Here is a 13,668-nt window from a genome sequence, read left to right on the forward strand (position 1 = left end):
CCCCCTTAGAAATGGTTCCCCGATGCCTCCTCATAAACATGGGGGATTATACAACGCTGAACCCCAGCCCAGAGGGCAAAAGCAAGAACACCACCACAGATTTTACAGATAACCCCAAACCCAACCCTCTCCCACCCCTTAAACTTTTTTTCTCTTCTGAGGAGGGCGCCATCTCAGTGTGGGAGCTGAGCTCTTCATCTGTTTTAGTAGGAGAGGCTGGGGACACCATCCTGGGTCCCAGCCCTGCTCAAGTGTTCCATCCCATACAGGTAGCTGGTCTTTTGCCAGCTGTTGTCCACACCCCATGGGCTCCATGACCATCTTAATGGTGGAGATGGAGAAGAAGGCAGGATCAGGCAGATCCGAGTCCTGATGAGACCCATCCAATGGGCCCACTGGAAGCTGGCTGAGATAACCAGATCACACAGCACTGTTCAAGGTGACCCACCAACCATTAATTCCATCAAGGTGCCTGATACCAGCAGGGGCTCACTCTACTGAAATGGGTACAGAGAGCAAGTATGGCAGGTTGCCTTCTAAAAGGGTTTCTACAGATCCCCACATCCTGGCACTCATGCCCCAGTAGAGTCCATTCTCCTTGAGGGTGGGCTGGACCTAGTAACTTGCTCCTAACCAATAGAATTCAGCAAAAGTGATGGCATGCCATGTCTGAATTTAGGCTAGATCAAGACTCTGACTTTCATCTTGCTGGAATTCATTCTCTCTCTCCCTGGCTCTTTCTGTGTTCTTGTCCTGATGGAGAGGGCCACATGGCAAGTAACTGATGGCAGTCTCTGACCAACATCCAGAGAGGAACTGAGGCCCTCAGACCAATAACCCATGAGGAACTGCATCCTGTCAATAGCCACATGGGTGAGCTTGGAAGTGGATCTTCCCCCAGTTGAGTCTTTAGATGAGACCACCATTCCTGGGCTGACAGAGACTTGATCACAGCCTTGTGAAGGATGGGAAGTAGAGGATCCAGTTAAGTCATACCCGTGGTGGTTCCTGATCCACAAACCCCTGAGGTAGTAACTGTGTATCCTTTTAAGATGCCATGTTTGGGGGTAATTTGTTATGCAGTGGTAAATAGTAATTAAAACAGCAGGAATCTTTGGAGGCTAGGGGCAAGAGACAGAGGCCTGACTCAGGCTGGGAAGCGCTTCCCAGGGGCCACAGTGGCACAGAATGTGCCCACATCTTAGTCTGACCTGCTGTCTAGTCCCAGCCTTGTCACTAATCGCCTGTGTCACCTTGGGCACATCACTTGAAGTCTCTGGCTCAGTTTGCTCTTCTCTGCTGCTTTTAAGATTCTCTCTTTGTCTTTGACTTTTGGTGGGTTTAATGTAATCTGTCTTGGAGAGAATACCTTTAAGTTGAGTTTGTTTGTTGACCTATGAGCTTCCTGAATTTGGATAACCAAGAACTAGGGGTGATGGAAGGGGAGGAGGGCGGGGGTGGGGGTGAATGGGTGACGGGCACTGAGGGGGGCACTTGATGGGATGAGCACTGGGTGTTATTCTGTATGTTGGCAAATTGAACACCAATAAAAAATAAATTTATTATTTAAAAAATAAAAAGAAATAAAAAATAAAAAGAAATAAAAAAATATATATCCCAGATTTGGGAAGCTGTCAGCCATTATTTCTTTAAATGACCATTCTGCCCACCCACCTCCCCCCCGCCCCTGCTCACCTTCTCTTCTCCTTCTGGAACTCCAGTAATTCTCAAGTTGGTTCTTTTGGGGTTATCCTGTAGACCACATAAGCATTCTTCACACTTTTTCATTCTTTTTTCTTTTTTCTCCTTTGACTGGATAACTTCAAAATTTTTCTTGTCTTCTGTCTCACAGATTCTTTCTATTACTGTATCAATTGGTTGTTGATTCTCTCTATTGCAGCTTTCAGTTCATTCACTCTATTCGTCAGCTCCAGATTTTCTTTGGTTCTTATTTGTGATTTCTGTCTATTTGTTAAAAATTTCATTTTGCTCAGGAATTGCTTTTCTGACTTCAGTGAATTCTCTTTCTGTGTTTCCTTGTAGCTGATTGAGTTTCCTTAAGAAAGGTAGTTTGAACGATTTATTGGGTGCTTTGCCAATTTCCATATCTTTGTGTCAGTTACTGGATGATTGTTTTCCTTTGGTGGTGGTATCTTTCCTTGATTTTTTGCATATTCCTTGAAGTTTTGCACTGCTGTCTTCACATTTGATGTGTGTGTGTCAGTAACCTCCTCCAGTCGTTACGGTCTTCAGGAGTGAAATACCTCCCATCCACCCTGCTGATGATTATGAAGCTTTCTCAGATCTATTGATACACTTGTTCCACACTTCTTGCTCCCTCTTGTGGCAAAATTCTTAGGCTCCCTATGCCTTCTCTTGGTCTTTCAACACACCAGACCAGGTGAGGTTAATCTCCCTTTCCTTTCCATAAGGTGGCACTAAAGCTCAAAACCAACTCTTTCTGTTTGTCTGGGAAACACTTCATCTCTGTTTCCTTTCTGAATGATAGCCTTGCTGGATAGAATATTCGTGGCTGCAGATTTTTCCCATTCAGTACGTTGAATATGTCATGCCACTTTCTTCTGGGCTTCAGGTTTCTGTGGAGAGATCTACTGCTAACGTTACTTGTCTTCCGTTCTGAGTTAGGGACTTCTTTTGTCCTGCCGCTTTTTTTTTCTTATACTATTTTTTCGTTATCTCTATGTTTTGCAAATTTAACTACAACATGTCTTGCTGCTGGCCTGCTTTTGCTGATTTTGATGGGAATTCTCTGTGCCTCCTGGATATACAAGTCTATTTATTTCGCCAGATTAGGGAAGTTTTCACGTATAATTTGCTCAAATAAATCTTCTGCTCCCTCTTCTATCTCTTCTTCTTCTGGGACCCTATGATACGAATGTTATTACCTTTCCTGGAATGACTGAGTTACTTAAGTCTGCTCTCATGATTCAAGACTTTTCTTTCCCTCTTTTGGTCAGCTTCATTATTTTTTCATAATTCTATCTTATTTTTTAAAAATTTTCATTGGAGTTCAATTTGCCAACATTTAGCATAACACCCAGTGCTCATCCCGCCAAGTGCCCCGCTCATGCCCATCACCCAGTCACCGAACCCCCGCCCACCTCCCCTTCCACCACCCCATGTTCGTGTCCCAGAGTTAGGTGTCTCATGTTTTGTCACCCACACTGATATTTTCACTCATATTCTCTCCTTTCCCTTTATTCCCTTTCACTAATTTTTATATTCCCCAAACGAATGAGACCATATAATGTTTGTCCTTCTCCGATTGACTTATTTCACTCAGCATAATGCCCTCCAGTTCCATTCACGTCAAAGAAAATGGTGGGTATTTGTCATTTCTAAAGACTGAGTAATATTCCATTGTATACATATACCACATCTTCTTTATCCATTCATCTATCGATGGACACCAAGTCTCCTTTCACAGTTTGGCTAATGTGGACATTGCTGCTATAAACATCAGGGTGCAGGTGTCCCGGCGTTTCATTGCATCTGTATCTTTGGAGTAAATCCCCAGCAGTGCAATGGCTGGGTTGTAGGGCAGTTCTATTTTGAACTCTTTGAGGAACTTCCACACAGTTTTCCAGAGTGGCTGTACTAGTTCAAATTCCCACCAACAGTGCAAGAGGGTGCCCCTTTCTCCACATCCTCTCCAACATTTGTTGTTTCCTGTCTTGTTAATGCTCCCCATTCTCACTGGTGTGAGGTGGTATCTCATTGTGGTTTTGATTTGTATTTCCCTGATGGCAAGTGATGCAGAGCATTCCCTCATGTGCTTGTTGGCCGTGTCTATGTCTTCTCTGGTGAAATTTCTGTTCATGTCTCTTGCCCATTTCATGACTGGATTGTTGGTTTCTTTGCTGTTTGAGTTACTAAATTCTTTATAGGTCTTGGATACTAGCCCTTTATCTGATAGGTCATTTGCAAATATCTTCTCCCATTCTGTAGGTTGTCTTTTAGTTTTGTGGACTGTTTCTTTTGCTGTGCAGAAGCTTTTCCTCTTGATGAAGTCCCAATAATTCATTTCTGCTTTTGTTTCTCTTGTATCTTGCAAGAAGTTACTGTGGCCAAGTTCAAAAAGGGTGTTGCCTGTGTTCTTCTCTAGGATGTTGATGGAATCTTGTCTCACATTTAGATATTTCATCCATTTTGAGTTTGTCTCTGTGGATGGTGTAAGAGAATGGTCTAGTTTCATTCTTCTGCATGTGGCTGTCCAATTTTCCCAGCACCATTTATTGAAGAGACTGTCTTTTTTCCGGTGGATAGTCTTTCCTGCTTTGTCGAATATTAGTTGACCATAGAGTTGAGGGTCCACTTCTGGATTCTCTATTCTGTTCCATTAATCTATGTGTCTCTTTTTGTGCCAGTACCACACCGTCTTGATGACGACAGCTTTCTAGTACAACCTGAAACCTGGCATTGTGATGCCCCCAGCTATGGTTTTCCTTTTTAATATTCCCCTGGCTATTCGGGGTCTTTTCTGATTCCACACAAATCTCACAATGATTTGTTCCAACTCTCTGAAGAAAGTCCATGGTATTTTGATAGGGATTGCATCAAATGTGCAAATTTCCCTGGGTAACATTGACATTTTCACAATATTAATTCCTCCAATCCATGAGCATGGAATATTTTCCATCTCTTTGTGTCTTCCTCTATTTATTTCAGAGGTGTTCTGTTGTTTTTAGGGTATAGATCCTTTACCTCTTTGGTTAGGTTTATTCCTAGGTATCTTATGCGTTTCGGTGCAATTGTAAGTGGGATTGGCTCATTACGTTCTGTTTCTTCAGTCTCATTGTTAATGTATAGAAATGCCATTGATTTCTGGGCATTGATGTTGTATCCTGCCACACTGCCAAATTGCTGTATGAGTTCTAGCAAGCTTGGGGTAGAGTCTTTTGGGTTTTCTGCATACAGTATCATGTCATCTGTGAAGAGGGAGAGTTTGACTTCTTCTTTGCCAATTTGAATGTCTTTTATGTCTTTTTGTTGTCTGATTGCTGAGGCTAGGACATCTAGTACTATGTTGAATAGCAGTGGTGAGAGTGAATATCCCTGTCTCATTCCTGATCTTAGGGGGAAGGTTCGCAGTGTTTCCCCATTGAGAATGATATTGGCTGTGGGCTTTTCGTAGATGGCTTTTAAGATTATGAGGAATATTCCCTCTATCCCTACACTCCGAAGAGTTTTGATCAGGAATGGATGCTGTATTTTGTCAAATGCTTTCTCTGCATCTATTGAGCTGATCATATGGTTCTTGTTTTTCTCTTGCTGATATAATCAGTCACATTGAATGCTTTATGAGTGTTGAACCAGCCTTGCATCCCGGGGATAAATCCCACTTGGTCATGGTGAATAATCTTCTTATTGTATTGTTGGATCCCATTGGCTAGCATCTGTTGAGAATTCTTGCATCTGTGTTCATCAGGGATATTGGTCTACAATTCTCCTTTTGGATGGGGTCTTTGTCTGGTTTTGGAATTAAAGTGATTCTGGCCTCATAGAACGAGTTTGGAAGTCTTCCATCCCTTTCTATCTTTCCAAACAGCTTTAGTAGAATAGGTATTGTTTCTTCTTTAAACGTTTGATAGAATTCCCCTGGAAAGCCATCTGGCCCTGGACTTTTGTGTCTTGGGAGGTTTTTGATGACTGCTTCAATTTCCTCCCTGGTTATTGGCCTGTTCAGGTTTTCTATGTCTTCCTGTTCCAGTTTTGGTTGTTCGTGGTTTTCCAGAAATGAGTCCATTTCTTCTACATTGCCTAATTTTTTGGCGTAGAGCTGCTCATAACAAGTTTTTAAAATCGTTTGTATTTCCTTGGTATTGGTGGTGATTTCTCCTTTCTCATTCATGATTTTATTAGTTTGAGTCTTTTCTCCCTTCTTTTTAATAAGGCTGGCTAATGGTTTATCTATCTTATTAATTCTTTCAAAGAACCAACTCCTGATTTTGTTGATCTGCTCCACAGTTCTTCTGGTCTCTATTTCCTTGAGTTCTGTTCAAATCTTTATTATCTCCCTTCTTCTGCTAGGTGTAGGGTCTATTTGCTATTTTTTCTCCAGCTCCTTTATGTGCAAGGTTAGCTTTTGTATTTGAGTTCTTTCCAGTTTTTGGATGGATGCTTATATTGCGATTGTATTTCCCCCTCAGGACTGCTTTTGCTGTATCCCAAAGATTTTGAGCGGTTGTATCTTCATTCTCATTAGTGTCCATGAATCTTTTTAATTCTTCTCTAATTTCCTGGTTGACCCTTTTATCTTTTAGCAGAGTGGTCCTTAACCTCCATGTGCTTGAAATCCTTCCAAACTTCTTCTTGTGGTTTAGTTCTAGCTTCAAAGCATTATGGTCTGAAAATATGCAGGGGATGATCCCAATCTTTTGGTATCGGTTCAGACCTGTTTTGTGACCCAGTATGTGTTCTATTCTGGAGAAAGTTCCATATGCACTTGAGAAGAATGTGTATTCAGTTGCGTTTGGGTGTAACGTTCTGAAATATCTGTGAAATCCATCTGGTCCAGTGTATCATTAAAGCTCTTGTTTCTTTGGAGATGTGCTTAGAAGATCTGTCGATTGTAGAAAGTGCTGTGTTCAAGTTGCCAAGTGTAAGTGTATTATTATCTAAGCATGTCTTAACTTTGGTTATTAATTGATTGATATACTTGGCAGCTCCCACATTCGGGGCATAAATATTCATGATTGTTAGGTCTTCTTGTTGGATAGATCCTTTAAGTATGATATAGTGTCCCTCTTCATCTCTTACTACAGTCTTTGGGATAAACTGTAATTTAACTGATATAAGGATGGCTACCCCTGCTTTCTTTTGAGGACCATTTGAATGGTAAATGGTTCTCCAACCTTTTATTTTCAGGCTGGAGGTGTCCTTACATCTAAAATGCGTCTCTTGTAGACAGCAAATAGATGGGTCTTGCTTTTTTATCCAGTCTGAAACCCTGTGCCTTTTGATGGGATCATTAAGCCCATTCACGTTCAGAGTGACTATTGAAAGATATGAATTTAGTGTCATCATGATACCTATTCCGTCCCTTTTTTTGTGCATTGTTTCCTTGGGCTTCCTATTTCTTTTACAGAGTCCCCCCTTAATGTTTCTTGCAGAGCTGGTTTGGGGGTCACATATTCTTTCCGTTTCTGCCTATCTTGGAAGCTCTTTATCTCTCCTTTTATTCTGAATGAGAGCCTTGCTGGATAAGGTATTCCTAGCTGCATGTTCTTCTCATTTAGGACCCTGAATATATTCTGCCAGTCCTTTCTGGCCTGCCAGGTCTCTGTGGAGAGGTCTGCTGTTAACCTAATACTTCTCCCTCTAAAGGTTAGGGATCTCTTGTCACTTCTTGCTTTAAGGATCTTCTCTTTATCTTTGGAATTTGCAAGTTTCACTATTAAAAGTCGAGGTGTTGAGCAGTTTTTATTGATTTTAGGGGGGATCTCTCTATCTCCTGGATCTGAATGGCTGTTTCCCTTCCCAAGTTAGGGAAGTTCTCAGCTATGATTTGTTCAAATACACGGTCTGGTCCTCTGTCCCTCTCGGCGCCCTCGGGAACCCCAATTAAACATAGATTTTTCCTTATGAGGCTGTCATTTATTTCCCTTAACCTATCCTCATGATCTTTTAATTGTTTTTCTCTTTTTTCCTCAGCTTCCTTCCTTGCCATCAACTTGTCTTCTATGTCACTCACTCCTTCTTCTACTCTACTTCTACTTCGTTAACCCTCGTCGTTCGGACCTCCATTTTGGATTGCATCTCATTTAATTGATTTTCAGCCTGATTAGATCTAAATTCTGCAGTCATGAAGTCTCTTGAACCCTTTATGCTTTTTTCTAGAGCCACCAGTAGCTTTATAATTGTGCTTCTGAATTGGCTTTTTGACATTGAATTATAATCCAAATTTTGTAACTCTGTGGGAGAGAGTACTGTTTCTGATTCTTTCTTTTGTGGTTAGTTTTTCCTTCTAGTCATTTTGGTCAGTGCAGAGTGGCCAAACAAGTTGTACTTGATAGAAGGGCGAACTCTTCTCACTGTAGCATTCCAGCTGTTCTCTCTTTAAATGTCAGGTTGATTTCGTAGTTTTTCAGGATGATTTGAAAGTTATCTAGGTAAGTTGGTAGGGACAGGTGACTTGGGGACCCTACTCTTCCACCATCTTGCCCCGCCTCCTCTAATTCTATCTTCTATATCACTTATTTATTCCTTTGCTTCCTCCACCCAGTCAGCTTTGAATCTCAGTTAGTGCATTTTCATTTTGGCTTGATTGGTTTTATGCTCTTTTATCTCTGTGGTAAGAGTATCCCTGATGTCTTCTATGTTTTCCTCAAGCCCAGCTAATATCCTTATGGTTGTTGCTTTAAGTTCTTGATCAGGATTATTACTCATATCTGTTTCAATTAGATCTCTGGCTCTGACCTTGTTCTTTCCTCTGGAATGAATTCTTCTGTCTCTGCACAGTGCCTAGGTCTCTGTCTTCTACATATTAGGAAAGCCTGTTTATGTTTCCTGCTTCTGAGAGTAGTGGCTTCATGAGGAAGGTGTCATATAATGTCCAGAGCTTGCTGCTTGGTCCAGGGTCTCTAGGGTATGCTGCATGCACTCTGCTGTTGTGTTATGGCTGCTCTATTCCTCAGGGCAGTCCTCAGCAGAGTTTCTCCTTGCCTGCAGTGGGGAGTTTTGGACCTTGGCCAGAGTGTGGTGATCTTTAGATAGGTGTGCTCTGGTCTGCTTGCTAAAAGAGACCTGGTCCTTTTTCCACTAGAGCTGAAGCAGAACTCTGTGATCATTAGATGTAGTGGGTGTGGGGATTTGTGTTGGTCTTCTGGGGGAGAGGCCTGCTGTACTAGTTCTCAGGCACAGCTGCCCAAGGAAAGCAGCACCAGCAGATCACAGAGGGAAGGGGCTTAGTGTAAACAGATTAGGCAGCCAGTGTTTTCACTGTGCTATTACCCAAGTTAGTTTATGCTGAGGCGCAGGGGAGTGAAATGGCACCAGCCAGCTCCTTTGTCCCTAGAGAGGGGAGTTTGTGCTTGCTGCTGTCAGAGAAGCCCTCCCAAAAGAGCACACAATTTCTCCCAGTGCATCTTAGGTGTTTTTCTGATCGCTGTTCTCATACTGTCTGTGTCCAGGTTGCTACACAATGCAATTTTGGGCTCTAACCCAGGCTAGCTGAGTTTCAAAACCCCAAGCCTTAGGAACCTGGTGCGGCAGGGATTTGTGCTTGTCCTCTGGAGGAAGGTCTCACCACACTAGGACTGATGCAGGTTTGACCCAGGAGGGCATTCGCACCACGCTTGCACAGGAGCATGGGGTTTGGAGCACGCACCCCAAGGAGCCATGTCCAGGTTCACTGCCCGCAGCAAGTGTCTCTGTGCCTATGCTGAGGGGTGGTGGGGGAAGGAAATGACGCCCACCAGCTCTTTTATCCCCAGAGAGGCAATGCCACCTCCCTCAGATGTGCTCTAAGAAGGGGGAACTGTCTCTCTCAGTGCATCTCAGGGGATGCTCAGATCGAGCTGTCTGCCCCCGGGTTACATGCCTGCCTTCTCTACAGGAGAACTGCAGTGCCCTCAGGCATGCCACAGACCTCCAAAACTCCAGTCTTTGAGCCCCACTAGCTGTAAACATTCATAAAAATCAGCCTCTTTTGTTTTCCCAGTCAATGGCTTTGGGGAAGTGTTTTCCTTGTGGGATCCCCTGTGTGCTTCTCTCTCTCTTGCCTCTCTCCACTATCAGGGTGCTCTCCCTTGTGCAGTGCCTATGATCTGTTTCTCCCCCAAACCACATCTCCCCACCTCCTACCTTCCACGGTGTGGACTCCTCCCTCCCGCTAGTTGTGCAGTTTGTTCTGTCAGTCCTCAGATTGATGTCTTGGGTATTCAGAATGATTTGATATTTATCTGACTGTATTTGAGGGACGAAGCGAGCCTAGGGCCCTCCTACTGCTCTGCCATCTTTCTCAGATTTTCTTCATCCATCCATCTGTTGATAGACATTTAGATTGTTTCCATGTTTTGGCCATTGTAAATAAGCTGAAATGAACATGACGTGATGACATCCTTTCGAGACAGTGATTTTGTTTTCTTCAGATAAATGCTCTGAAGTGGAATTGCTGGATCAGATGGGAGGTTTATTGTTAATCTTTTTGAACATTATCCATACTGTGTTACATAGAGGAGACACCAATTTACATCCCCACTGATAATGTATGATGATTCTCTTTTCTCCAAATCCTCAACAGCACTTATTCTTTCTTGTCATTTGATAATAGCCTTTCTGACAGGCATGATGTCCTATCATATCTCATTGTGGTTTTGGTCTCCAACGCTCTGATGATTAGTAATGTTGAATGTGTTTCCATGCACCTGTTGGCTATTTGTATGTCTTCTATGGAAATATACCTCTTTAGATTTTCTGTCCATTTTTTTTCTGTCCATTTTTTATTGTGTTTTTTCCCTATTGCATTGCATGAATTCATTATATATTTTTGATATTAGCACATTTTTATGTATATGATTTGGAAATATTTTCTTTCATGAATCAGTTGCCTTTTCATTTTGTTGACAGTTTCCTTTGCTGTACAGAGGATTTTGATTTGATGTAGTCCCATTTTTTAAGTTTACTTTTTGTTGCTTGTGGTTTTGATGTCAAATTTAAGAAAAACTTTTTGAAGAACAATGTCAGGTAGCTTACTCGTTATGTTTTCTTTAGGGGTTTTATTGTTTCAGGACTTCTGTTCAAATGTTTAATCAATTTGGGGTTGAGTTTCATGTATGATGTAAGATAGCAGTTCTTCTTCTTCTTCTTCTTCTTCTTCTTCTTCTTCTTCTTCTTCTTCTTCTTCTTCTTCTTCTTCTTCTTCTTCTTCTTCTTCTTCTTCTTCTTCTTCTTCTTCTTCTTCTTCTTCTTCTTCTTCTTCTTCTTCTTCTTCTTCTTCTTCTTCTTCTTCTTCTTCGTCTTCCTCCTCCTCCTCTTCTTCTTCCTCTTCTTCTTCCTCACCTTCGCCCTCATCTTCGCCTTCTAGTCCCTCTCCTCCACCACCTCCTCCTCCTCTTCTTTTTCTTCTCATGTGAGACTGTTTGGTTTTCTCAACACCATTCATTGAAGGGACTGTCCTTGCCCCATTGTACATTCCTGGCACTTTTGTCAAAAATTAATGGTCTACATATGCATGGAGTTATATCTGAGCTCTCTATTCTGTTCTACTGTTGAATATGCCTGTTTTTATGCCAACGCCATACTGTTTTGACTACTGTAGTAGTTATACAGTTTATATAGTAGTGATATAGTTTCAAATCAGGAAGTATAATGCTTCAAACCCAGACGTATAATGCTTCCAACTTTGTTTTACTTTCTCTAGATTGCTTTGGCTATTCAGGACATTTTGTGATTCTACATAAATTTTAGGATTGCTTTTTCTATTTCTATAAAAAGCCATTGGGATTTTGATACAGACTGGATGAATCTGTAGGTTCCTTTGGGCAGCATGGACATTTTAACAGTATTAAATCTTCTAATCCATGACTTCTTCAATTTTTTCCATCGACATCTTATGGTTTTCTGTGTGTTGGCTTTTTAACTCTGGATCAATTTGTTCCTTGGTATTTTTGATGCAATCATATTTGGATTGTTTCCTTAATTTCTCTTTCTGATGATTTGTTATTAGTGTGTAGAGGTGCAAAAGATTACTTTACTTTGATTCTGTATCCTGCAACTTTTTTAAAATTCATTTTTTAACTTTTTTTTTTTGGTGGAGTCTCTAGAATTCTCAAATGGAATATCACATCATTTGCAAATAAACAGTTCTACTTCTTCCCTTCCCAGTTTGGATGCCTTCTGCTTATTTTTTCTTGGCTAACTGCTTTGGTTAAGACTCCTATTATGATAATGAATAAAAGGGGAGTGAGAGCGAACATCCTTGTCTTTTTATGGCCTTAGAAAATTGCTTTTAGCTTTTCACCATTGAGCGTGATGTTAGCTGTGTTCTTGTCATATATGGCCTTCATTATGTTGAGACGTATTCCCTCTATAGTCACTTCGTTGAGAGTTGTTGCCATGAATGGATGTTGCATTATGTCAAGTGCTTTTCCTGCATCTATTGGGATGGTCATGTGATTTTTTATACTTCATTTTCTTTTCTCTTTTTTTATTAAGATTTTATTTATTTATCCCTGAGAGACACAGAGAGAAGCAGAGAGATAGACAGAGGGAGAAGTAGGCTCCTCACAGGGAGCCCGATGGGGGACTTGGTTCTGGGCCCCGGGATCACACCTTGAGTCAAAGGCAGCCGCTCAACCGCTGAGCCATCCAGGCATCCCTATACTTCATTTTCCTAACATTGTATTATATTGATTGACTTGTAGATGCTGAACCATCCGTGTATTCCTAGTGTCAGTCCCTCTTGTTTGTGGTGTATCATTTCTAGTGTATTACTGAGTTTTGTTTCCTAATATTTTGTTGACAGATTTCGCATCTATATTCATCAAAGACATTGGCCTATAATTTCCTTTACTTGCTGTGTCCTTGTCTGGTTTTGGTGTTAGGATCATGCTTGAATCATAAAATGAGTTTTGAAGTGCTCCCTCCTCTTCAATTTTTTTAAGAGTGTTAGGGAAGAATTGGTATTATTTCTTCTTTTCTTTAAGATTTTATTTATTTATTCATGAGAGACACAGAGAGAGAGAGGCAGAGGCACGGTTAGAGGGAGAAGCAGGCTACATGCAGGGAGTCTGATGTGGGACTCGATCCCAGGACTCCAGGATCACGCCCTGAGCTGAAGGCAGACGCTTAACCTCTGAGTCACCTAGGTGTCCCAAGTATTATTTCTTCTTGAAATGCGTGGTATAATTTATCAGTGAAGCCACCTGGCCCTGAACTTGTATTTGTTGGTAGGGTTTGACTACTGATTCATTCTCTTTACTAGAAATTGGCCTATTCAGTTTTTCTATTTCTTCATGACTCCATCTTGATAGGTTATATGCTTTGATAAATTTAACCATTTTGTCTAGATTATCCAATTTGTTGGTTTATAATAGTTCATGGTGGTCTCTTGTGATCCTTTTTTATTTACGTGCTAACATTTGTAACATGTCTCCTTTTTCATTCAGTATTTTATTTATTGGAGCCCTCTCTTTTCCTGGCGAGTCTAGCTAAATGCTTGTCAGTTTCTTAAGCTTTTAAAAAACTAGCCCATTGTTTATTGAACTTTTCTATTGTCTTTTAGCATCTATTTCATTTGTATCCACTCATAATTGATATTTCTTTAATTCTATAAGCTCTGGGATTTGTTCTTCTTTTCATAGTTTCTTGATGTTTAATGTAGGTTGATTTGGGGGGATCTTTCTTATTTTCCTAACATACATGTTCATTGCTATAAGGTTCCCTCTCCATCAGTTTTGGTATGCTTTATTTACATTTTCATTGGTCTCAAAATATTTTTTTTATTTCTGTTTTGATTTCTGCTTTGACCTATTGATCATTCATAAGCATGTGGCTTAGTCTCCATGTATTTGTGAATTTTCCAGTTTCCATCCTGTAATCGTTTTCTAGTTTTATATCACTATATCCAAAAAGATGCTTGATATGATTTTAATCTTTTAAAATTTCTTAGGATATACTTTGTGGCCTAATATATGATGTACCTCA

Source organism: Canis lupus, unplaced genomic scaffold (genome assembly GCF_011100685.1).
Source record: "Canis lupus familiaris isolate Mischka breed German Shepherd unplaced genomic scaffold, alternate assembly UU_Cfam_GSD_1.0 chrUn_S1544H1732, whole genome shotgun sequence".
NCBI lineage: Eukaryota > Metazoa > Chordata > Mammalia > Carnivora > Canidae > Canis > Canis lupus.